This window comes from Crinia signifera, chromosome 6 (assembly GCF_055691185.1).
Source record: "Crinia signifera chromosome 6, ASM5569118v1, whole genome shotgun sequence".
Taxonomy (NCBI): Eukaryota; Metazoa; Chordata; class Amphibia; order Anura; family Myobatrachidae; genus Crinia; species Crinia signifera.
The window spans coordinates 282,306,440-282,333,994 of NC_139222.1; the positions used below are offsets into that span (position 1 = coordinate 282,306,440).

The following is a 27,555-nucleotide window of genomic DNA, read 5'->3' on the forward strand; positions in this document are numbered from 1 at the left end:
GGTGGGTCCGATGTGCGGTTCCGTGTGCATCGCCCCCAGGAGTCTTTACGTACGATAAATCGCATGCAATTTAGAGCATGTAAAAATGGCATATCAAATGCCAAATCGCAAGTTAGCCTCCCGGGGAGCTCAAGGGCAAATTGGTCCGACATGCCCTCAGGACAAGTCAGACCAGCCTTAAGCTGACCAAGACCTGGTTTTTGGAAGAAATCCAATTCAAACTGAGCCTTGGTTTAGAATTCAAATTTTAATTAAGATTAGGTTTTTTTTTTAATCAATATTTTTTATTGCTATGATGGTCCACATATTTGAACATTCTGAGCTATCCCTGTTCTCCATCCACTTTCTGTCCACAGCCAATCCTCTGTTCTGTATGTTCTGGGTATTTCAGCTAGGTAGTACTGCATTATATTACCTTCTTCCTGTTACTACCTACAGTAAGCGATGTGATATATTCTGAATGATTCATGGTTTTTACCTGAAATGTCCTGATGTTCTCCTGATCTTCTGCTTCCCTGACATCGGTGTGATTTAAATATTATCATTTGTCTGATGCTTGCCCCCAACTTGGACTGTGTATTGATAATTTTATCTTCTAGAATTCTAGAGCTTGGACCTTATCTTCAAGACTCCCTACCGCCTTCCCAAACCTTGGCCGGTCTAGATCTTGATCAATAAACTGCCTTCTGAAACCGGGTGGGGGGTGGAGGTGGCTATGTTGACTTAAGTCAGGATGGACACCATATAATTATAAGCAAGGGCTCGTGGAAATAGTTCAAGATTTGTCCCAAAAATCACAGGAACTGGATTCTCAGACATACAGTACCTGTCCATGGAGAATCAGAAGTAAACTCCGAGGAAGGACTGCTAAAGTCGGACACATGTTGTCACGTGGAAAAAAAGCCGGAGCTCTCTCTGGACTTCACAGCTACCTATGACATCTTGGCAGATGATGCGCTGATCCTAGTCAGTCCGGGTAATAGGGAGACATCTTGTTTATGTGATCCAGGAGTGCATCCCGCTGTTTTTATGATATATATTTTTATCTTTTATGCTGTTTGGAATAAATTTCAATTTAGTACACATTGGAGCCTGCCTCTTTGGAGAAAGTGATTAGAAATAAAGTCTTGATTAATAAGAGGCAAACATTTTTTTTGTGAACATCTCTCACTTATGTAAGGTGACTTTGTGGAATTACAGTAACACCTTCATTTTCAGCTAAGTCATTGTGGGATATCGAACCATTTGGTCTGTTCCAACTTCCTTTTTTTCTGAGAAAACGAGACCTGACACAAGACTTCTGATCAGGAGAAGCTATGGTATATGATTGTATGAAGACAGCATTTTAGGATCACTTGTTGTTGTATCTTGTTTCTGGATTCTCTGTCTGGATTCTACCATTGTTCTCACTGTTGAGATTTCATCGAAAATACCAGATAGGTACGGTACTGGATTTGGTAGTAAATTCTGGTACTTTAGGGAGAGCTGCAGGTTGCATTTCCAAATAAAGTAGGAACAGTTCCTGCTTGAAGGTGATCCACAGATTTAAGCTTTCACTCTGAACTACAATTAGGGTTGTAGCATTTGTCTCTCCTTGACCCACCCTGGACTGTCCTCTGTAATCCCGGATGGGTGGTAATCCTAACTCCTCTCTGTGGATGCATTTTTTTTAAATTTATAATGCTCCAGACAAAATGGCCTCTACAAAGGCAAATCTCTCAGCGCGTAGCCAGGGGCCTAAATTTGTAGAGGGTTTTTCTTAACAAATTCTGGAAATGGCTGGTTGACTGTAGCTTGACCTGGATCTAGCAAGCCAGTCGACAAAACAAATTAAGGATTCATTAATAGAATAGCCCATTCCATCTTGTCAGGAGGAACTCTGGCATCTGGCAATCCATACTGATAGCCATTAAGGACTTTATGAGAATAATGTGACTACTGACTGTTCCCCTAATACAGGAGCAGATACTGTAGGTGCCTCAAAGCTCTCCATTGATGAACAAAATAAAGGACAGATCAATGGTCTGTGGTCCTGATTCAGGTTGGCCCGCCGCGTACCCATGGTAACAGCTAGCACGTCACCGCCCCCAGTGCGCATGCTCCAAACATCAAAACAGGGTCTAATTTGCCACATTCCAAGTTAACGGGAACAGGGGCAGATTGGCTCTTGAAACCGGCCTGGGAGCGGGGGTGGTGATGGCTGCGGCGGTATGCCCGTGGGGGGTGTCAGCGGCGGTGGTATGCCCAGGGGTGGGGTGGTGGCGGTGGTATGCCCGGGGGGGGGGGTGTGCTGCCGGCGGCGGTATTATCAGGGGGAGGGGGTGCTGGCTGCGGTGGTATGCCCGGGAGGGGGGCGGCGGCTCATCTGCTGCTGCTGGGAACGGGAGCTGGTAGGTGGGAGCCTGGGAGGTGCTGCGTGCGCATGCGCAGCAGCCCTCCCACGGCCATTTTGGAGTTGGGCAAAGTGCTGCGGCCGCTGCCCGCAGCCCAGCCAGCCCATGGGAGAGTGCGGCCGGCCCCTTTTAATGACTTTTGGGCCAGCCCACGAGGAAATGGCCGGGTTTCCCGATGGGCCAATCCGCCCCTGAACGGGAATCAGGGCCTGTGCTCCTACTGTGGTGAAAACACAGAAGTGTGGCTCCACTCTTTGAATTTTGGATTGGCCCACAGCCCCCCTCCTCTGGAGCCTCCAATGGTCAGGACATACAATTTCTCTGACATTATACTAATCATGTTGACATGTTATTATTGTGAACATAATGTATGTTGACATAGTAAATATCGACATTCTCATGTTGACAAAACAAACCCAACACTAGCAGTTGTGTCAGGTTTACATCAGTAATGACAAGTGTGTGTACACTTCTGCCCCGAGGTGGCGTACAAAGGGCACAGAGATGGGACAGTGTTAGTAATGAAAGCTAAAATCACAGTACCCTACTTTTATACAATAATGCAATGAAGGGTCACGCACACAAGGGAAAAAAGTGTTTTAACAGTTGATAATTAAATATAATTAAATACAAAGCACAAACAAAATTCAATCAAATGCAATACAAACACCTGGTATTTCCCTTTTGGAAATCAGCAGTGGAAACTTGTACTGCTTTCACATTGCAAAAACCTGCTTTTAACCCGATTTTCTAAACGTGTCTTAAAACTGGTCAAAAGCCAGTTAAACCCCTTTCATATTGCATGATGTAAAGGTATATTGCAGTTTAAATACCGTTTTGTACCTTTCAGATTCAACTCGTTTCACCCATAGAAAGCCATACAATGTCATTTTAAATGTTTTTTTTTCCTGCTTGTGGGCGGGGATCAAGTGTGGTTATCATTCTTAGCAAATACCGTTTCTGAGCTGTTCAGACTGCAGGGAAAACGGCTCAGAAACGTGTAGGATCCTGCTTTTAACACGTGTCAAAATACCGGTTTTCTGTAACCGGTAAATTGACAATGTAGCTTTCACATTGCAGCTGGAACCGTTTTAAAGCACTAAAAAAACGGCAATATACCGTGTTACAGCTGCAATGTGAATGGGGTATTATTTTATTCCAAGGTCCAAATTGAAATATACTCATTTTGTAATACAAACAATCAGTTAATTAGAATCAGCTAGATAGCGCTATTGACCTTCATCATCCTCATCATCCCGGCAAGCCATCGAGCACCCACATGTTACCCATCTCCTGACAGGTCTATAGATGTAGCCATGTCCATTCAACCCGCCATATGTACATACGAGCATACGCATCATGGGAAATTCATATTGACTTTTTCATGTCGACATTTTGACTGTCAACCTTTTTTGACCTACTGTATATGCGATTTATGCAATATCTATGGTGCACCGGAGATTAAAGATAATGTTCCGTTACTGATACATAAAAATGATTTTATCTTAACACCTACAGCTCATTTTTATTACAATCTGCAGATGTAATTCTTAATGAGTGATTTAGAGGATGCATGCAGGTTTGGACTGGCGCACCGGTGTAAAGGGAAAATCCCTTGTGCCCGTGGTGCCCTCCCTTAGGTGTCAGGTTCCAGACCATGCACCCAAGTTACTCTATCAGTAACTTGGACCACCGATGAAGTTAGGTGCTTTCAATGGAAACTATGCAAATGCCAATCAAAATGGTTTAACCCAGTGGTTCCCAAACTGTGCGCCTAGGCTCCCTGGGGTGCCTCGGAGCACTTGCAGGAGTGCCTCGGTTTGGTGGTCCAGAACCGATTCAAATTATTTATGGTCAATGTAATAGGCAAAACCAGAGCTTGTGGCTTCCAGTTTTAAAATATGTGGATAAACAGAAGTGAATCCTGTCCCTCACAGATAACTGGACCTAAGGATGAAATATAAGCACAACTTATATTGTTTAATATTGTTTTCTGAAATTCTCTGTAGCAAACTTTGCATCTGGGGGTGCCATGACAAATATTCTGATAATCTAGGGTGCTGTGATGCAAAAAAGTTTGTGAGCCACTGGTTTAACCTGTTCTTTGTAGGTTGACTATGTCCTCTCTACACCCTTTAAGCTTGGGACTCCACCACTGAATTCTCCAGTACTGTAGGCCCTTTATACCATAGTCCAAGGCAGGATACATGGTCGTCTTCTTTAAGGTAATGGTGGTCCAAGTCAAACGACCACCATCTAATTGAATAATGTGCTAGGGAGGACACACCAGGTTCACCTTGGGGAAACATCTAAGGAGACACAAGAATCGGAGAGCGAATACAGTCGGTATAAGTTTTTGCGCCGCATCTCTAATCACACGGAGCTCGGTTGGTTTATACTGAATAAACATGTTAAATAAATGATGGGTTTCACGTACAATAGGGAACTGAAGGTTATGCTAGATTAATTGCTGGAACATTTTGAGGAAACAGTAGACAAACACAGCAAACATTTCAAAGGCTGAGTTAATTAAATGGAATAGTGTTTTACATTACTTCTGTACAACTGTTAATTATCTTTACCTCAGTACACGAGAGTGGACATTACGCATTGTAATTCCAATTCCTCCCATGTCAGAATGATATTTAATAATTCATTAAATGAGTAAGACCAGAGGTGTTTACAAGGTTAAAGTCAATATTCATCGCAGCGGAGTGGTCCATCGTATCGACCCAAAATTAGCGTCATCCAGCAAATCAGATTTTATTGTTTTATTAATGTCGTTAGAAGGACAAATAGTGGAACAGCATCATTATAATCCTTCCGACAATATAATGTCAAGTTTTCGTTTTGAGCCACCAACAAGACATTGTATCACATACAGGACCATTATTAAACCATTGCCACCAGTTAGTGGTCCCAGACTACTCACTTTTAAGACCTAGTGGCCAAAGATCCCATCATTGCACAGGCAAGCGAAGGATTTTTCTGGGGGTGGTTTTAAAAAAAAAAAAAGGACATAGGACCTCTTGACAAAGTGCTGTGATTCGCAGGTCTGTCTGTTGGCGGAGGGGTTTCTGACCACCCCCTCCCCCCCCCCCCCCAGTGTGCGCTACTTTAATATGACTTAAAATCCTAAAAATGTAACTATAGCTCTGTTAAAATTCTGGATACCACTGATACTTGAGCCAAATCAATTCTGTAGATTTAGGATTGCGTATTGCATTTAGATAGAAGATTTGGATTAATGTAATTAGATTAATCTGCTGGAGTTTAGATCAAGCAATCAATTTCAAAGAGAAGTCCCTTTTGCGTTCCAAGGCCAACGAAAGACTTATATAAAAGTTTGTTTAATGTTTAATTAGTATGGATATCAGGAGGGTAAGGGTGCTCAGAGAATTTGCTTACACAAATCTGTTCTTTTGGGGTCAGTTATGGTGCCATTTGCATAAATGTTTGTATGACCTCTCAGTACTTGGGTCGTTTTTGCCCACAGTCCAAAGTCACACTGCCTTGTGTGTCTGTGGTAGGGGAAATTATGTTTTAAACACTTATGGGACTGTCAAGGGTATTTTATCCCAGCCGATATCTCCTGTCAGGTGAAAATATCAGACTAACAACCTAAATCAGACCATTGGGGGTATTCAATCCCCGCCGCTATTTCTGACAGCATTGAAGCGGCATCTCGTCAGAACTGACCCAACTTTAAAAGATTTCGGGCCTGTTTTGCCAAAAAGCCGAATCTCGAAAATCCATTTTTGTGGACACGCCCTTTTTCTGCGATCGGACATTGAATCCTGCCTGCCGATAAACGGGCGAGCGGGCCGAAAACGGGCCAGGCATCTCGTCAGAACTGACCCAACTTTAAAAGATTTCGGGCCCGTTTTGCCCTAAAGCCGAATCTCGAAAATCCATTTTTGTGGACACGCTCTTTTTCGGCGATCGGACATTGAATCCTACCTGCCGATAAACAGGTGAGCGGGCCGAAAACGGGCCAGGGACCTGGGATTGAATACCCCCCACAGTGTCTCATTTCTTATAACTTGTTTATATTTATTTATATTGTTTTTATTTTCACCCCTGATCTCAGCTATTCTTTTCCCATTATAAGTGTTGTTTCATATGATAACAGCAATTTGACCTTAGTCCCATTTTACTTAGCTTTTTATATTAATTTCATGACAACTAAATGGAAACTGCATACAGGAAAATGACCCAGTACTTTGATTGGCACACCAATTAGCCAACAATACGATGCCAGGGCGCCCGCCTAATAACGAAATATATAAATACTGTAAATCTAGTGGAGTTGCACGCTGCATATTAATAGTTCCACCGCTGAAATCGAGGACAGAACCATAATTATTTCCATTTTAATATTAAGCCAGCATTGTACCTCTGTCAGGCACTTGTCGGGTGTTGAATCGCTAGTGGAGAAAATTACAAGATACTCTCTGATCACTGACGTCCACAAAGACCAGCAGTAGCTCCATTTAAAAAAGAAAAGAAAAAAAGAATTCTAAAAAAACTATCTCCATTTAAAAAAAATAAAAAGTTTCTAAAAGGCAAAAAGAAAATCCTAACAAATCTAACAAACTTTTTCGTAAGCCAAAAGAAAAGTAATATGCAGTAAAAAAAAAAAAAAAAATGGATAGACCCCAGACACCATCATTATCCTCACAGAATATTCTAGAAGGGCAATATAATATAAAAAAAAAAAAACTAATGAAGAGTTGTAATCTTATGTGTCAAATTCTAATCAAACCTTTTTTGAAACTTTAATCTTTTGGAATGAAAACTTAGCTTAGCCATGGTTTAAATCCTCCCAGCATATTTCATATCGCTGTACGTGACAAGGGTTCAGATGATCGCCTCTTCTCGGCAAAGATCAGTTATACAGTCAGAATTGTTCATTTTTTTCACAATAATGTTTTTGAAGAGATGGGATTCCATGGGGCATTGTAACGCGCCTTTCTCCCGAAAGAATGAGAATTCTACATTGAAGTGAAAAAGATATTATAGAGTACATTCGCTGCTGGGAAGGGAAACGCTATTGAATGGGTCTAGTGGGGTTACATTGACCACCTCTACAGAATGACTAACATGACCTACTGTAGATCACCAGTCTGAGTCACTGTACATCTGACTTCTCTTTTACAGTACCCGCCTTGTCTATTATAGAGGGTAATCTCGAGCGAGCACAGCTCCTGTTTTTTTGTTAACTTTGATCATAGTACAGTATATTCATTTTGTTATTTTTTGTAGTTTTGGTGTAGAAAAAAGAAAACACTTGGGATCGGATGCAAGCTGGCCCATGTGAAAACTATGGAAGCAAAATATAAGGTATTTACAGAAGCTAGCTGCTAGCGCCACTCTTAAGGGTACTGTAACAATTATTCACCTGAAACATTTACGGGACATGGAATAATACACATTTAGAACATGAACAAAAGTGTCTTCTTCCTCCTTCTCTTCCCCCTTCTTCCTCTTTCTCCTTCTTCCTTCTCTTCCTCCCTTCTTCCTCTTCCCCTTTCTCCTCCCGTGTTTAATCTTCTGATGTCCCTCAAGTTAGAGGCCGTTCCAAGTTTGTAGAGATAGTATTCCAATTAGTCACATACAATATGTTCTGTATGAGCCCTGAAGCTGACACAAGAGGCAACATACAAAAAATTATTAATTTTGAAATCTGTGCCCTTAACTGGAGGGGTTGTCAACATTGGTGGATTTAGCCCATTTGTATCTCTCCAGCCTCCTTCTTTCACTCCAGCTCTCTTGCGTCTCTACAGACCCCTTCTGTTTCTCCAACTCCCTTCTGTCTCTCCATCCCCTTTTGTCTCTCCAACCACCTTCTGTTTCTCCAGCCTTCTTTTGTCTCCCAAGCCCTCTTCTGTCTTTCCGACTCCTTTCCATCTCTCCAGCCCCCTTCTGTCTCTCCAGCCCTCTCATTTCTCTCCAGCCCCCTTCTGTCTCTACAGTTTTCTTGTGTATTTCCAGCTCCTGTCTGTCTCTCCCTCACCTTTTCTCTTCTGCCACATTCTGTCTCTCCAGCCCCCTTCCAGAACTCCAGCCCCAGCCTTGTAGTGCATCCACTCCCCTTGTCTGTAAGCTACCTTCTGTATCTCCAGCTTATTTTTCTCTGCCCCCTTTTTTGGTATCCAGTGCCAAGCCTGCAGGCTCTATGCTGCCCCTTTCTCTCTCTCCAGCTCCAGACCACTGTGTCTCTCCAGCCCCAGATCCTTGTGACTCTCCAATGCCCAGTTCCAGTCCCTGGTCTCCACCTCCAGTCCTGTAGTGTCTCTCCAGCCACCTTCCATCATAGAGGATGGAACTTAGATACAGAGCTGTGACCGTTGGTTCTGCTTAATCAAAACAGGCTCTTGCTGCACCTCTTTCAGTCCCCAGCCCTTCACCTGGTATAAAAGAGAACAGACCTATCTTTGTTTGTGCACAATTCTTTATTGTCTCTCCAGCCCTCTTCTGTCTCTCCAGCTCCAAACCACTGTGTCTCTCCAGTCCTAGATCCAATCCTGCATAGCCTACAGCTGTATTTCCGCACAGTCAGCCTACCCCCTTGTGAAACCACCATTACCACTCCGGTAAGCCCCTTCCATCACAATTGGAGATGACATTTATTTGTGTACAACGCTGAATCGCTCATAGACGCTGTGTTCTGCACTGTAGCATACTCAAAGTACACAAGATGCTCTGCGTGCAAAAGTGACATTAAGCTATGCATCAGCCCATTAGTGTGTAAGTAACACATGGGAACAATTCATTAAAACAATGTGTGAAAATATTTCTAGACCTCTTAGATAACACAAATCCTGATGGCTTCTGTGAGTAACGGTAACGCAACCGTCTGGGAGGAAGAAGAGTTCTTGTCGTATGAATGTTCCTGAGACTGTGGCGCCAAGTTCATCTGTCATAATGAGCTCTGCCTCAGGGTTCTGCGAAGTAATAGGATTTGTAATGAATAACTGCTACAAATTAGAACATTGCCTCACAATCCGCTAAGCTCCGCTGGTTTCTCTCACAGGCAAATAGATGCTAGAAATGATATATTGCCATAAACATTGCGCGGAGACGTCTACCGACAAGGGAGCCCAGGGAGACAGAAGGAAACCACCTCCTTCTCCAGGGTGGAGGGAACGCAGAAGAACGCACCATATTACCATAACCATTCCTGCCGATCATGGGTGTAACTCCCAGAGGCAATGGAGACACCTGCCTCCGGGCTCCGAGCGTGAAGGGGAACCTGCATGTACAGCAGCACCTGTGTGGTCCACAAAGGGATGGAAGTGGGGCTGCTGTTCTTCTAACAGAGCCCTGTGGTGCACCCGCTGCTACAAATGTAATGGGCTCTGCTTCAGGAGCCCTGCTAACACCTGCAATAGGGGATAGGATGGCCCCTGCCTGGTACTGCTCAGCATGCGCTGCAGCAACAGCTAGACTGTGAGATCCACCAGTGATTACTGATCCTGCGTGCTGCAAACGGCTTTAGGGGGTTATTCTGATTCACTCAGAAAGGCACAATCAACTCTCTAATGCAGGCTTTCCCAACCTCGGTCCTCAAGGCACACCAACAGTGCAGGTTTTAGTAATATCCAGGCTTCTGCACAGAATCACTCAGGTACTAATTAAGTCACCTGTGCTCAAGCCTGGATATCTACAAAACCTGCACTGTTGGTGTGCCTTGAGGACCGTGGTTGGGAAAGCCTGCTCTAATGGACAAAACCATATGCACTGCAGTGAGGCTGATGTAACATGTGCAGAGAGAGTTACATTTGGGTGTTTTATTGTTTCTGTGCAGGGTAAATACTGGCTGCTTTATTTTTACACTGCTATATAGATATCAGTTTGAAGTACACCCCCCACCCCCACCCATAGGGCCTTATTCTACAGTAGTTCACTCTTTCTGACAAAATCCTTCTTAGATGGACAAAACCATGTGCACTGCAGGGGGGCAGATGTAACATGTGCAGAGAGAATTTGATTTTGGTGAGTTATTACCCTGTTTATGTGCAGGGTAAATACTGGCTGCTTTATTTTTACACTGCAATATACAGTACTGTAGATCTCACTTTGAAGTAAAACTCCACCCAAATCTAATTCTCTCTGCACAAGTAACATCTACCCCCCTGCAGTGCATATGGTTTTGTCCATCTAAGATGTAATTTGTCAGAAAGAGTGAACGAGAATAAGGCCCATAGTCTCATCTAATTATTTATTAGCAGTTTCTTATAAGGTGCAGCAAATTCCGTTACATTTTACAATTGGAAACAGCGAAACAACAAACTGAGTAGTTACAGAGAGTTAAAAAGGTAGGAGGGCCCTGCTCGCGAGCTTACAATCTATAGGGACTATCATAGTTCCCAGAGACAAGCAAACTCATCCTCTCCAGAGATAGAGATTCATAACGTATCTTTATTCCGCTTTCTATGTCTAGAGATTGCTGAAGCGAACAAGGTTCTGTGAATAATTATAGAAATGCAGTCATTATGCTTCCACTCTGCTCTCTGCTCACTGGGATCCCCTCCAGCTCCAGCATCCTATGTACAAGATCATGGTATGTATGTGTGTTTCATTTATATGCAGAAAACCCATCATCAATAACGTAGCATGTATACCGTATACCTCCAGGGCAGAGCGTCTCGTACTGAGAGGTAGTGAGGCACTCACAGGAGTCGGGGGAGGTACTGGGAGGTAGTGAGGCACTCACAGGAGTCAGGGGAGGTACTGGGAGGTAGTGAGGCACTCACAGGAGTCAGGGGAGGTACTGGGAGGTAGTGAGGCACTCACAGGAGTCAGGGGAGGTACTGAGAGGTAGTGAGGCACTCACAGTAGTCAGGGGAGGTACTGGGAGGTAGTGAGGCACTCACATGAGTCATGGGAGGTACTGGGAGGTAGTGAGGCGCTCACAGGAGTCAGGGGAGGTACTGGGAGGTAGTGAGGCACTCACAGGAGTCAGGGGAGGTACTGGGAGGTAGTGAGGCACTCACAGGAGTCAGGGGAGGTACTGGGAGGTAGTGAGGCACTCACAGGAGTCAGAAGAGGTACTGAGAGGTAGTGAGGCACTCACAGTAGTCAGGGGAGGTACTGGGAGGTAGTGAGGCACTCACATGAGTCATGGGAGGTACTGGGAGGTAGTGAGGCGCTCACAGGAGTCAGGGGAGGTACTGGGAGGTAGTGAGGCACTCACGGGAGTCAGGGGAGGTACTGGGAGGTAGTGAGGCACTCACAGGAGTCAGGGGAGGTACTGAGAGGTAGTGAGGCACTCACAGTAGTCAGGGGAGGTACTGGGAGGTAGTGAGGCACTCACAGTAGTCATGGGAGGTACTGGGAGGTAGTGAGGCGCTCACGGGAGTCAGGGGAGGTTCTGGGAGGTAGTGAGGCACTCACAGGAGTCAGGGGAGGTACTGGGGGGTAGTGAGGCACTCACAGGAGTCGGGGGAGGTACTGAGGGGTAGTGAGGCACTCGCAGGAGTCAGGGGAGGTACAGGAAGGTAGTGAGGCACTCACAGGAGTTGGGGGAGGTACTGGGAGGTAGTAAGGCACTCACAGGAGTCGGGGGAGGTACTGAGAGGTAGTGAGGCACTCACAGGAGTCCGGGGAGGTGCTGCCGGAAGCCCTTGTGCAGCACATGGTCTGGGGTATTACTCAGGGGAATTACCCCAATAAAGCTGCAGAGGGCATTTGCATTGACAGACCTTTCTCGCTGGCTCTGTCCCTGCGTGCGATAATTGATACATATGTGAGATATTATAAGGGATCGCATTGGGCCGATAGTATCACACCCCCATCCTAACATGGTGATATATCAGCCCATATATGGATACACTTCTAAGCAGTCAGAGAGGGTAATTCAGACCTGCTGGCTAGGCTGCGTAAATGCCGCCTCGCTGAATGCACTCCCACCATTCCCCAATCCGCCCATTGCAAGTGACTGTTAGGAGCAGAACATTCCCGATTTACCTCAGACGCTCTGCACACTGACTAACCATTCCCCAATACTCCCATTACAAGTGACTGTTAGGAGTAGAACATTCCCTGATTTACCTCAGACGCTCTGCACCCTGACTAACCATTCCCCAATCCTCCCATTACAAGTGACTGTTAGGAGCAGAACATTCCCTGATTTACCTCAGACGCTCTGCACCCTGACTAACTAGTGGCAAACGCAGGATTTTCAGAAGGGGCGGAGCAAAGCACGGAGATGGACACTTAGGGGACCCAGTATATGCCTGGTCAGTTAAAGTATTATAGATAGACCAAATGTATATAAATAATAATAATACACACACACACACACACACACACACACACACACACACACACACACACACACACACACACACACACACACACACACACACACACACACACATATATACACACATACATAATAGCAGTGTAGACCCCTGGGCATAGCAATGTATTGGTGCTCCTACCGATCCTCCAGCGGTAGGGGTGGGGGAAGCTTTATAGTCCCGCGGGTGGTAGGGGGTATTATATCAACCGCTCAGCATGTAGGGCCTGGATCGGTAATTTCCACTAATTACCCCTTTACGGCACAGATGGTGGGAGATGAGGTGAGAGAAGGGGGCATTATGCTGAATGAAGGGGCCCTGATACATAACTTCCAGGGTGGTAGAGGATGTTTAATATGCAGAGGAGGGGTGTATAGTGAAGTGGGCTTATTATTCATAATTTTCTGGTGGGAGGACAGCTTGCTTGACTGCAGATATCTCCAGTTCCCAGAAATAGATTTCTTAGATTTTAATGGAATTAAAAACTAGAGAATCCCACCTACCAAATGGTATTGGGGACTAGGGGATCAGATTTCAGGAGGCAGAGAAATCTGCCAACGAGAATATAAAACTACATGCCAGGTGTGTGGAGCTGGAGCAGTAACCAGCTGCTGGAAGGCTGATATCTCTGGTTCTGGGAAAAGTAGAGACAAGCTACTAGTGTCCATCAAAGGGGGAGAGTCCCAGCTTTTGGAATATACCCTCAGAAAAACTCTAAGTCAGACAGAACCTGAAATATCAGACTGGGAAGAGCAATTAACAGGCTTGGATGGGGACCACTGTTTTGAAGTCAGATATCTCCGGTTCCCAAGGGCCGATTTTTAAAATTCTTGTACCCATGGAAAGAGGGGACCCTCAGCTTTCAGCCAAGGCCCCTTAGACTCCTGGGGGGGGTTTCTGGGTACTCAGAACCTCCCCCCCCCCTGCGTGCGCTACTGCTAACCATTCCCCAATCCTCCCATTACAAGTGACTGTTAGGAGCAGAACATTCCCTGATTTACCTCAGACGCTCTGTACACTGACTAACCATTCCCCAATCCTCCCATTGCAAGTGACTGTTAGGAGCAGAACATTCCCTGATTGACCTCAGACGCTCTGCACACTGACTACCCATTCCCCAATCCTCCCATTGCAAGTGACTGTTAGGAGCAGAACATTCCCCAATTTACCTCAGACGCTCTGCACACTGACTAACCATTCCCCAATCCTCCCATTGCAAGTGACTGTTAGGAGCAGAACATTCCCCGATTTACCTCAGACGCTCTGCACACTGACTACCCATTCCCCAATCCTCCCATTGCAAGTGACTGTTAGGAGCAGAACATTCCCCGATTTACCTCAGACGCTCTGCACCCTGACTAACCATTCCCCAATCCTCCCATTGCAAGTGACTGTTAGGAGCAGAACATTCCCTGATTTACCTCAGACGCTCTGCACCCTGACTAACCATTCCCCAATCCTCCCATTACAAGTGACTGTTAGGAGCAGAACATTCCCTGATTTACCTCAGACTCTCTGCACCCTGACTAACCATTCCCCAATCCTCCCATTACAAGTGACTGTTAGGAGCAGAACATTCCCTGATTTACCTCAGACGCTCTGTACACTGACTAACCATTCCCCAATCCTCCCATTACAAGTGACTGTTAGGAGCAGAACATTCCCTGATTTACCTCAGACGCTCTGTACACTGACTACCCATTACCCAATCCTCCCATTGCAAGTGACTGTTAGGAGCAGAACATTCCCCGATTTACCTCAGAGGCTCTGCACACTGACTAACCATTCCCCAATCCTCCCATTGCAAGTGACTGTTAGGAGCAGAACATTCCCCGATTTACTTCAGACGCTCTGCACACTGACTACCCATTCCCCAATCCTCCCATTGCAAGTGACTGTTAGGAGCAGAACATTCCCCGATTTACCTCAGACGCTCTGCACCCTGACTAACCATTCCCCAATACTCCCATTGCAAGTGACTGTTAGGAGCAGAACATTCCTCGATTTACCTCAGACGCTCTGCACCCTGACTAACCATTCCCCAATACTCCCATTACAAGTGACTGTTAGGAGCAGAACATTCACTGATTTACCTCAGACGCTCTGCACCCTGACTAACCATTCCCCAATCGTCCCATTACAAGTGACTGTTAGGAGCAGAACATTCCCAGATTTACCTCAGACGCTCTGCACCCTGACTAACCATTCCCCAATCCTCCCATTGCAAGTGATTGTTAGGAGCAGAACATTCCCTGATTTACCTCAGACGCTCTGCACACTGACAAACCATCCCCCAATCCTCTCATTACTAGTTCCTGTTAGGAGCAGAACATTCCCAGACACTGTGTAAATGTTCCGTATTACTGTACACTTACATTTTATCACCCCCCATAAATATATGCATGATATCAGCAGGAGGGATCGTGTTCTCAGCACAATAAAAGTACAACAGTAAACCGAAATCATATGATGAATATAACATTCAGCCCAAAGCGCCAAGTGAAGGAGTTCAGCTGAGGTCAGTGCAGCAGTAATATCGTCCCCAAAGGGCCCGAACGCGGCAGCGGTGTGTTACTGTTACAGGCGCTGCGTAGCCAGAGAATTGCTCGGCGCTGCGATGAAAAATAGGGACATCCAGGCTGATGCTTATGTCACACACCCTTGGCACGCTTGAGTTTTCCCTGACACTCCCACAAAATGGTCGGTTTCCACCCCCACACGCCCACTTCCTGTCAATCACATTGCGAACAGCCAGACAACAGAACTAGGAGATCATCGCAGGGCGGCATGCACAATGTATCGGTAATCGCCCGCTGTGTGAATGCGCAGCCGTGAGATCAGGTGTGAATTAGGCCCTAACAGATTAAGGGGAAGATTGATAAAAGGCTTGAGCGATAAAGTGGAAAGAGTTAAAGTACCAACCAATCATCTCATGTCATTTTTCAAACACAGGGTGGGACTGCCTGAGAATCAGCATAATTTTTAACACACTGATTCTAAGCCCACCCCCGGACTCCCATTGGGTAGTTTCACAGCGGTCAGGGGGCGGGATTATACTGACTAACCATTCCCCAATACTCCCATTACAAGTGACTGTTAGGAGTAGAACATTCCCTGATTTACCTCAGACGCTCTGCACCCTGACTAACCATTCCCCAATCCTCCCATTACAAGTGACTGTTAGGAGCAGAACATTCCCTGATTTACCTCAGACGCTCTGCACCCTGACTAACTAGTGGCAAACGCAGGATTTTCAGAAGGGGCGGAGCAAAGCACGGAGATGGACACTTAGGGGACCCAGTATATGCCTGGTCAGTTAAAGTATTATAGATAGACCAAATGTATATAAATAATAATAATACACACACACACACACACACACACACACACACACACACACACACACACACACACACACACATATATACACACATACATAATAGCAGTGTAGACCCCTGGGCATAGCAATGTATTGGTGCTCCTACCGATCCTCCAGCGGTAGGGGTGGGGGAAGCTTTATAGTCCCGCGGGTGGTAGGGGGTATTATATCAACCGCTCAGCATGTAGGGCCTGGATCGGTAATTTCCACTAATTACCCCTTTACGGCACAGATGGTGGGAGATGAGGTGAGAGAAGGGGGCATTATGCTGAATGAAGGGGCCCTGATACATAACTTCCAGGGTGGTAGAGGATGTTTAATATGCAGAGGAGGGGTGTATAGTGAAGTGGGCTTATTATTCATAATTTTCTGGTGGGAGGACAGCTTGCTTGACTGCAGATATCTCCAGTTCCCAGAAATAGATTTCTTAGATTTTAATGGAATTAAAAACTAGAGAATCCCACCTACCAAATGGTATTGGGGACTAGGGGATCAGATTTCAGGAGGCAGAGAAATCTGCCAACGAGAATATAAAACTACATGCCAGGTGTGTGGAGCTGGAGCAGTAACCAGCTGCTGGAAGGCTGATATCTCTGGTTCTGGGAAAAGTAGAGACAAGCTACTAGTGTCCATCAAAGGGGGAGAGTCCCAGCTTTTGGAATATACCCTCAGAAAAACTCTAAGTCAGACAGAACCTGAAATATCAGACTGGGAAGAGCAATTAACAGGCTTGGATGGGGACCACTGTTTTGAAGTCAGATATCTCCGGTTCCCAAGGGCCGATTTTTAAAATTCTTGTACCCATGGAAAGAGGGGACCCTCAGCTTTCAGCCAAGGCCCCTTAGACTCCTGGGGGGGGTTTCTGGGTACTCAGAACCTCCCCCCCCCCTGCGTGCGCTACTGCTAACCATTCCCCAATCCTCCCATTACAAGTGACTGTTAGGAGCAGAACATTCCCTGATTTACCTCAGACGCTCTGTACACTGACTAACCATTCCCCAATCCTCCCATTGCAAGTGACTGTTAGGAGCAGAACATTCCCTGATTGACCTCAGTCACTTACATTTTATCACCCCCCATAAATATATGCATGATATCAGCAGGAGGGATCGTGTTCTCAGCACAATAAAAGTACAACAGTAAACCGAAATCATATGATGAATATAACATTCAGCCCAAAGCGCCAAGTGAAGGAGTTCAGCTGAGGTCAGTGCAGCAGTAATATCGTCCCCAAAGGGCCCGAACGCGGCAGCGGTGTGTTACTGTTACAGGCGCTGCGTAGCCAGAGAATTGCTCGGCGCTGCGATGAAAAATAGGGACATCCAGGCTGATGCTTATGTCACACACCCTTGGCACGCTTGAGTTTTCCCTGACACTCCCACAAAATGGTCGGTTTCCACCCCCACACGCCCACTTCCTGTCAATCACATTGCGAACAGCCAGACAACAGAACTAGGAGATCATCGCAGGGCGGCATGCACAATGTATCGGTAATCGCCCGCTGTGTGAATGCGCAGCCGTGAGATCAGGTGTGAATTAGGCCCTAACAGATTAAGGGGAAGATTGATAAAAGGCTTGAGCGATAAAGTGGAAAGAGTTAAAGTACCAACCAATCATCTCATGTCATTTTTCAAACACAGGGTGGGACTGCCTGAGAATCAGCATAATTTTTAACACACTGATTCTAAGCCCACCCCCGGACTCCCATTGGGTAGTTTCACAGCGGTCAGGGGGCGGGATTAGTATTGTGTGAAACACGCTGATTCCTGGGTGCTGCGTGAAGCCTGATGTATATAGCACTGACGAACAGAGGCGCCACTGCGACGGAGCTGAGGATGCCTGGAAAGGGGCGCAGCCTGGTTGAAATTTATATGACCTTGCATGCACCCCATTTTTGGCATGTCAATCATCCCTGGAGATGCAGGCTGTCCCTAGGGATGTTGGCTGTCCCTGCAGATGGGGCTGTCTTCAGTGCTGGCTCATTCACTGTAACAGGAGCCGAGTGCTGCATGAGAGTATCACACTGCATCATCAGGCTCCTGTCACTGCAGAAGAGCCGGCACTGTGGCGTCACACCTTCTAAGGGTGACATTCGGGTGCAGACCGCAACTCCCGCACTTGACTAGTGATGCGGCAGCTGCCAATCGACAGGGGAACCATCCAGCACATACATCACACACAAGTACAGATGGAGCGCCTCCCAGCCAGCCTGCAGGATCGGCAAATATCCTGAGTTAGTGCGAACGTCACACACGCTTGCGTGTCCCATCGGCACGGTGGCAGGTAGCGGATTCCCTGCCCGTCTCCGCTTCAGGGAGATGGGCAGGGCGAGTGGGGGCTACGGGGGAGCAGCGGGGAGGGCGGTGGCGGGCTCCATCAGAACGGGGCACGCAAGCATCTCATGTACAGACCCCCTTCTGCTACATCTGTATGTTTATATTTACAAAGACTCCTCCCCTTTCATTACATGGTGGGCGCTGATCTCTGGAGTGGAGAAGTAGGTGGGAGGCAATGGGGTCATTAAGCCGTGCTCCTACTGTACAGTATGTAGGGTAACTGATGAATTAGACGAAATGAGACTACCGGTAAGTTCCCCATTCTGCCCACTTTACTAGGTTACAGACGTGGAACACTCAAGTTCTGTTGTGTAACTGACAACTACGTCCATTTAATGCACAGCCGGCAAATCCTCAGGTACAGGTGGAAATCAGTGCTAGGATTTGTGCTGCGCTGGGACGGAGCACTGACGTTCTGCGGTGACCTTTGGTGCCCAGTCAGCTGCTTGCGGAATGCAAAGAAATACATTTGAATAAAACAGATGAGTTTCCTGCTCAGTTCCACGTCGGTGGATTTGTAGAAGTTTACAATGCTGACCTAGACAAGAATACATCAACCTCGCTCTGTGTTTCCCATTTTCCCGGGGTAGAAGTGTCGGCACATGCTGGCTTTTAATCATTTTTAATTTATAGAATATTCTGTATGTGCCTGGAATTTAAATTCCATTTTTTTTTCTAATATCTGGGGTAAAAAATATGAATAACTAAATTGTCATTGTTAGGAATAGAATTCTCAGCGATACCTGCAAAGTTCGATGATTGACAGCGGCAAACGCAGGGTGTCTAGAGGAGGGCTGTGTTGTCGGGATTGTGCCCCCGCAATGCCACCTTTCCGCTCCTCCGCTGGCCCTTGGAGGGGGTTTTCCGGGCAACCAGGCAACTGCAATACCCCCCCCCCAGCTGCAATGTGCTACCTTATTTCTCAGTTTGTGCACAAGCGCACATCACCTCTGGGGGTTATTCTGGTCCATTCGCATGGACAGATATTTGTGTATGCGCGGGGTCATTTCTGCGCATGTGCATATGCTGGGTGCACGCAGCCATGGCAGAAAGACTGTCTGATGGGTGCACGCACCCAAGGCTGTGGGTGGGGGGCATGGAGCGGAGGATGGTCGCGCCCATGGGAACGCTCAGCATTTCATGGGTATTCCCATGGTAATCGGGCAGTGACGTCGGTGCCAGTGGCTGACATCACCGGTTATCAGTTGCCCTCCCACTTCCTCCCGAGGATGCGCGCACATCTGAGTGACCCGAGAATCACTTAGATCTGCGTGCACGTTGCCCATCATTCGATGGTCATTGTGGGTGTTCACCGACAGGCTGCGAATGGTCCTGCGTGCCAGCAAACGCTGTGAGGGGGGAGGGCGGGCAGCCCAGCATTCGCTGGGTGGGGTTTGTTGTAAGGCTGGGAATTTGCAGTCTTGCGAATCAACTAGAATAACCCCCTCTGTATGTTACGTACGTAGGTTTATATACACTATACGCAACTCTTATATATTTGGCCAGATCTGTCACTCATCCCCTGTGTGTATAAGGCTGGGTGGGGTTACAAGAGTGATTGACAGCGACATAGTTTCTGTCTTAGCCCCCACCCCGCCCAGCGTTATACACAAACCTGCCCCCCCTAGGGATAGACCAGCGTTATACACATCCCCACCCCCTTGGCATCACCTCCCCCCACCCAGCCAGGGCCACAGCACCACCCAGCATCCACCATTATACACCCCAGCCAACAGGTGAGCAGCTGGTCTGGCCGCAAACACCCCCTTCCCCCGCGAGCAGGTCTGCCCGCATCCCCCCCGCTAGCGAGACTGTACACACAACCCCCGCGAGCGGGACGATACACGCCCCCCCCCGCGAGCGGGACTACACGGCACCTCCCCCCATGCGAGTGGGTCTGCCCGCACCCCCCGTCCACGAGCGGGTCTGCACGCACCCCCCCCCGCGAGTGGGTCAGCCCGCACCACTCCAGCCCCCCCTCGAGCAAGTCTGCCTGCACACCCCCCACGCGAGCAGCTAGTCTGCCCGCAACCCCCCTCATCAGCGTCTATGCAGGCCCCCCCGCCCGAGCAGCAGGTCTGCACACACCCCCTCCCCCACCCCGCGTGTGCAGGTCTGCCTGCACACCCCTCACGCGAGCAGCGAGACTGAACGCAACCCCCCTGGATCAACGGGTCTGCCCGCAACCCCCCCCCCCCCCACGAGCAGAAGATCTGCCCAGAACCCCCCCTGCCAGCAGTGGGTCTGCCCGCAACCCCCACCACCAGCAAATATGCATCCCCCCCCCCCCCTATGAGCAGAAGAGCAGTGGGTCTGCACTGCCCCAATCCCCGGATCAGCGGGTCTGCCCGCACACCCCCCCCCATCAGCGGATTTGCACCCCCACTCCCATCGGCGGGTCTGCCGGTCTGCACCGCCCTAACCCAAGGATCAGCGGGTCTGCCAGCAAACCACCCCCCGCAAGCAGTGGGTCTGAGCGCACAACCCCCCACTCCCACCCAAATCTGCGGGTCTTCACAACACCCACCCCCGCAAGCGGGTCAGCCTGCCCCCCCCCCCACCCCGCGTGTGTGGGTCTGTCTTCAGCCCCCCACCGGAGCCGCAGGTCTGCCAACAACGCTGGCCACCCCCCTTTCCTCCCTCAGGGCAGTGGGTGTGCGAGCACGCCCCCCCCACCCGCTGCATCAGTGAGTCTTCCCGCACCCCCAGAGCAGTGGATCTGCTGCAACCCACCCTCCGCAGTAGAGGGTATACCCAGCCGGAGCAGCGGGTCAGCACGCACCCCCCCTTCTCGCTGGAGCAGCAGATATGACCCCCCCCCCTCGCTGGAGCAGTGGGTATGCCCGCCCCCACCCGGAGCGGCGGGAACGACCCCCCTGAAGCTGCGGATGGTCTACCGACGCAACTGATCCAGCAGGAGGGGGGGTGAGGGCATACCCGCCACTCCAGCAAGGGGGGGGGGTGCGTGCAGACCCACCGCTCTGGGGGAGGGCGGGCATACCCGCTGCTCCGGGGTGTGTGTGTGTGGGCAGACCCACTGCTCCAAGGGGGGGGGGGGGTGTGTGCGGTATGACCCGATGCTCTTGGGGTGGGGGTGCGGATTTACGGGTCTGACCGCACACCCACCCCCTTGGAGCAGTGGGTCTGCCCACACACACACACACACCCCGGAGCAGCGGGTGCACCCCTTATGACGGTGTGTAGAGCGCCCGGAAGGCGCGATGAATCACCTAGGGCGGGATGTATTAATATACATCGCCGCCCTTCGCCTGGCAGCCGTTGCGATGGGGGGGGGGAGGAGATCAGGAGGACGGGAGAGGGGGGGGGGGGCGCGGACGGTGGGCAGCGAAAGAAGCCCATAGGCTTCTATAGGGTATCGCCACCCTCTGGGTGCCAATACCTGCCAAGCGAAAACGGGGCGGACGAGTGATGGTAAATAGGAAAATGCGGTAAAACCCCCGTTTTACCGCATTTTCCCTTTAGTACATCCCGCCCCTAGTACTGTATATATTTAGCACATGCAAAATGATATGGGCTCACATAATTCTATATTAATTCCATGTAAAGCTACCACTTTACGGGATGAGTTGAAAATGTCCCTAATAAGTATGGTGATTATTGCTGTTCTCACGTCATCGTATCGATGACGTCTTTGACCCAAGAGGGTCTGCAAATGATAGTTGCGCAATCAGAAGGAGGGCAGGTCATTTTTATTTTTGGAAAGTGAACCTTATGCCCAGTACTGTACATATGAATGGTAACACAGAACAATAGCTGGATGTATCTTACTTATTCCCAGTTGAACCCAACAATTAAGTATCTCCCCATTTGCAGTAATTAATATAAGATGAAAATACTGTGCTATTAAACTCTGCAATTACTCCTGACCGCCGTGGGCTGGATACGCTAACGCACGCACATTATCGACTTATAACAAACATACAGACGAGAAAGTTACGTCCGGAGGCATCAAATTATTTTAAGCTCATTATCTCACTGAGCCGTCTTGTTAATTATTATATATCAGTAATTGCAGAATACAGCCTATGACCCCCATCACATCATAATTTGGTTTTCTTAAAAGGTCATTAAAAATATGTTCAGAATAAGTTTGTTCTTTATAGATATCAGTTATCAAGCTTATTCTGAAAATTGCATCTAGAATATACTGTAAATTGGAGGCAGTGGACAACTTTTACACAGGGCCGGATTAAGACTTGTGGGAGTCCAGGGGCAATAAAGTTGTGCCCCCCCCCCCCCCCTACACTCCATGGCATAACTAGGGCTCCGCAGCTCTAGCGGTGGCAGAGGGGAGCCGGCGGCGCAGGACAGGGCAGGTCCGACCATCACACTGGATCCGCGGCCTAGTAAGGCACCACAGCGCGCTGCCAGCAGCAATAAAGAGACATTGACTGACGGCGCCATCTCTTTTCAAATTTAATGGGCACCAGTCATTGCAGGTGCCACGTAGTTCTGAACTTACTCAAAGGTGCGATGGACAAAGGCATATCCGGGCCGGAGCTGGCGTTAGATCCCCTCCCCTAAAAAGCTCAGGCATGCCTGCATTTTTTTCCTTGGCACTCCCAGCGTTTTCCTAGGCATGCCCACTAAATGGCCGGTCGCCCCCCCCCCCCCCCCTCCCCAGACTCCTACTTCCTGTCAATCACCTTGGTAATGGCGTGCAAGTCGGTCTAAACTGACTTTTATTTCCGTGGCTTATTGCTCGGGAAGGGTGGGGGGAGCAGCCGCCCACTTCCCCCGAGCATCCACACATATATAAGTGACTTCAGAGTCACTTTTATATGCGTGCGCCTTCACCATCATTCAGTGGTTGCCGAGCATCAATTATTTCGCACCTTCTACAAGATAATATATACAATCTGATTGGTTGCCCATAGCAACATACCATCTTCAACACAACTCCTGTCTTTAATAATCCACTATATGCAGTGGCGTAATTTGTGTAAGGCAGCCCCTGCTGCCGCTTGGGGGAGCGAGCGGCAGCGGGGTCCGTGTGGGTGCCGGGCACCGGAACCCGCCCGGTGCACTGACAATCACAATCTGTGACTAGTCACAACTATGACTGTGCTGCCGCTGCCCGTGGGCCGGCTAAGCACAGAAGGCGGCCATGACAGCAAATCCCCGCCTCACTTTGACAAACAAATCCCGCCTCAAAAGAATAGGTGGGTGTACAGCGCTAGGTTTGGATCTGAAATCTCCGCCTCAGTTGCCTGTACACAGTCAGAGCCGGCTATTGGCTACTGTGTTACAGGATGGGTGGGCGGTTGGGTGGATGGGCAGGCGGTCTGTCCAATGAGTTGTCTGATGGGCAGGCGTGTGGGTGGCTTGTAGTGCATCCGCTCTCCGTGCCAAGTCCCTCCTCCCTGCAGCATGAACCAATGCAGAGTCAAACCAGCGTAATCATGCCTTCCCCTGTAGTGCAACCCTCCTCCCGAACACCAAAACTCCCTGCAGCCATGCCGTCCTTCCCATTGCAGTCTGAATCCCCCTCCCCTGTAACCCGAATCCCAGTAGCCCTGGGGACGGTACTCTGCAGCCGTGCTCCACTCTTTCCCCTGCATACACAAACTGTTTGCAGGGGAAAGTTCCCTCCATCCAAACTTGGAGTTAGAATTTGTTCTCCTCCCTGCAGCCACAATATCCCCTTCCCCCCCCCCTTCTTTCTGTAGCCAGACAGACAGTTTGGCTGTTCTTGTTGGGTCATTGTGTTCTTTCTTTACATTTGGTAGTCAATGTTTGTGCTTTTTTTTCCCCTGTGGGTTTACAATAGGTGTGCTTTGAATTCCCTTCTGTAATGGACATTATGGTGTGTGGCATATTCTGTAATGTACATTACAATGTGTTGCATAATATACTGTATAATGGGCATTGCGGTCTGGGGCATAATGTGTAAGGGGCATTACGGTGCATGGCATTATGTGTAAATTTCTCTCCGGTGTGTGACATATTCTGTAATGAGCATTACAACAAGGCCACACACCTTGCAGCAAGGCCATGCTCTTGCATTGGGACCACACACCCTTTTTGGAATGGGCATGCTACAGGTATGTGCAAATTCTTTATTTAATAAAAAAAATGGGGGGGGGGGTCATATTTCAACTGTTGGCGCCAGGTGCCAAATTGCCAAGAAACATCCCGGTTACCAAATGTGGGGAGGGGTGCCAAATGTTCTAGTTTTCTCCTATACACACTAATGCACAGCTTTGATACTTTGTATGGATACAACGTTGCTCAGATGATTTGTAACAGTGTTTGTGTAGCAATCTGCAGCTATTACCACTGTCGCCTTCCTGCCTCAGTCACTGTACCATCTCGTTACCGCGCTGTACACAGAACGAGCCGCATTATCAGTCATTTATCTGAGATAAACGAGATGGAGCCGAACGAAATCACTGACAAATACGTGATCTCTGTGCTGCGATCATCTCCCCAACAGGTGCATCCTATTGTCACTGCCATTTACATTATAGGACGGGGCCAGATATCTGTTATTTGCAGATTAATCTTCCCAATCACATTGATGCGACAGTAGATCCACATTGTCATATGCCTAATACCCATTGTGGAGGACTATGGCTGATAAAGGCCTCTCCGCTCACATCCCACAATAGCTGAATCACTCTTATCTCTATTATCCTGACAATTGCAGTTGTATATTGTGCGGCCATTTATATCAATCCACAAGTCTTGTGTCTGACGCAGTAAATACGAATTGATGGCCGCGGTTATTGTTGTAGATGTGTGTAGAGAATTGCCTGCGCAGCCTTAGCAGTCAGCTCTTTAGTCCAGTGACTCCACAAAGTGCTGCAATAAGGGGTTCATATTGGCAGACAAACTAAGAGGGTGATTCAGACCTGCTTGCTACGCTGCATACGTTCGCTGTCTAGTGAGCAGGTAAACGCTGCCGTTTTTGTGGGCATGCCCAAATGCTCGGCGATTTTGTGAGTGGCGGTCTCGTGAGTCCACCCCCTGGCTGCCCTCCAGGGAGTGACCGCCCCAGCAAGTTTGAAACTCGCCAAAGACATTTGCTCCGGGGGTTCGCACATGAACATATTCACACATGCGCAAACGCTGACCATCAGGGACGGGGACGAATTCGGACCTAAGCAATCAGGCCTGAATCGGTCCCTAAATCTGTGAAATGAAAACAAAAGCATAAATAAAAACACAGGGGCAGATGTACTAAGCCTGGTGAAGAGATACAGTGGAGATAAAACGGAAGGTGATAACGTATCAGCCAATCAGCTATGTTTGAAAAATGGCAGTTAGGAGTTGATTGGCCGGTGTGTTCACCAAATACAAAGAATCAAACAAAACTTGAAAAGGGGTAATCAAAGGGTAATTATGAAGAGAGCATAACCACTGAAAGCAAAACCAACCCCAAGAAGTTTTTCAAATACATAAATAGTAAGCGAATAATTAAGGAGAATATAGCGCACACAGATTCCGCAGCGCTGTACAGAGCATAGTTATAATCAAAAACACATATCAATTTATAGTACAAGACAGTTTAGGACAAGTACATGGTAAATATGGATAGTTGCATCAGGGGACAGGACACTGAAGCAATCATCAGGGTGGCAGTGGTTTATATATTCTAAGAAAGGCACATGAGGAGAGAGGGCCCTGCTCGTGAGAGCTTACATTCTAAAGGGGAGGGTTAGACAGACAGGGGTGACACAGAAGGGAAAGAAGTGGGCATAAACAGTAGGTTAGGATGAGTACATCTGCCCCAAATGGCTTAGTACATCTGCCCCATTGAGAGACAAAACTGGAAATGCACTGGCAGCAGGGCCACTGAGAGCTATACCGGGCCCGTAAAAAAATAAATAAATGGGGGGGGTGTGGCCTAATCGCGGGAGGCGTGAAAAGAGTGAGAAAAAAATCCTTCAAAGAAGTCGAGGGGGGGTGTTTTTCAGTGGTGCAAGTAAGGGCGTACGGAATGGTACGGCCTACCTTCAAGAAATATGTCGCCAGTACACCGTACCACCCCGCATCCCCTGCTGCGCTTCTCTCACCCCTCCAGAGGCTGCCACCGCTGAGAGGTGAAAGAGAGCACAGAGCAGCGCCACAGGCTTCCCTCAACCCTCTGGCAGCTCAGCCGCTGCCATTAAGAGACTAGAAGAGTGGAGCGCAGCGCCACAAGCTTCCCTCACCCCTCCGGCGGCTCTCGGCCATTTCAAATACGGCGTGGCTCCTGATACAATCAGAGCTTGCGTACAAGCAGCCATGGTGATTGGCTACCTGGCCACGAGCTCCGATTTGCTCACGAATGGGCGCCATATTTGAAATGGCCGAGAGCCACCGGAAAGGTGAGGGAAGATTGTGGCTAGAGTCTCCATTGCCTCTGGGAGTTACACCCCTGGCAACAAGCATGTAATCCTCTCATGGCAACAAGCATGAAACCCCCTGTGCCAACAAGCACAAAACTTCTGGCATCGAGCATGCAGCTCCTGGCAACTAGCATGAATATGTAAGAGGCATTACGATGCGTGACATAAAATGTAATGGGCATTATGGCATGTGGTATAATAAGTAATGGGCATTGCAGTGTGGGGCATAATGTGAAGTGGGCATTACAGTGTGGAACATAATGTGAAATGGGCATTACTGTGTGGGGCATAATGTGTCATGAGCATTATTGTGTGGGGCATAATGTGTAATGGGCATTACGGCATGTGGTATAATGTGTAAGATTCATTATGGTGTGTAGCATAATGTGGCCATGCCACTATTGTCATGTAACACTCATCTAGTTTCATATGACTACACACCATCATCACACATGGCCACACCCACTTTTGGCGAGCACGTCTGCAGCGCACACTTATAGTACCACTAACTAAGACTCAACACGGACTCTCACGCTGTCACTGATATGCAAATGTGTGTGTTGCTGCCGCCTGGGAGGGAAGGGGGGGGGGGGGGCAGGGTAATTACTACCTGCCCCCCCTTCAGCAGTCCTGTGCACTAAAGGTAAAATATGATACAAGAAAGGTTTTTTTACCCCATCTTCATATACATTAAGCCCATACTTACCTACAGAGTGATAGTCCCATAAGGGGCATGGCTGGTGGGAAGGTGGGCTGTCCAGGGGTATGTCATCATGATTGTGTCAC

General features: G+C 48.2%; 1 long non-coding RNA gene across 1 annotated transcript in view; it reads left to right on the forward strand.

Annotated features, from left to right (window-relative positions):
* The first annotated feature begins 8,919 nt into the window (after positions 1-8,919).
* The window catches only part of LOC146007310 (uncharacterized), a 32,501-nt gene continuing 13,865 nt past the window's right edge, over positions 8,920-27,555 (forward strand). Inside the window, exons 1-2 of the long non-coding RNA XR_014444326.1 lie at positions 8,920-8,989; positions 10,840-10,959. This is a non-coding gene — a long non-coding RNA (uncharacterized LOC146007310). The remainder of the gene's footprint in view (positions 8,990-10,839; positions 10,960-27,555) is intronic.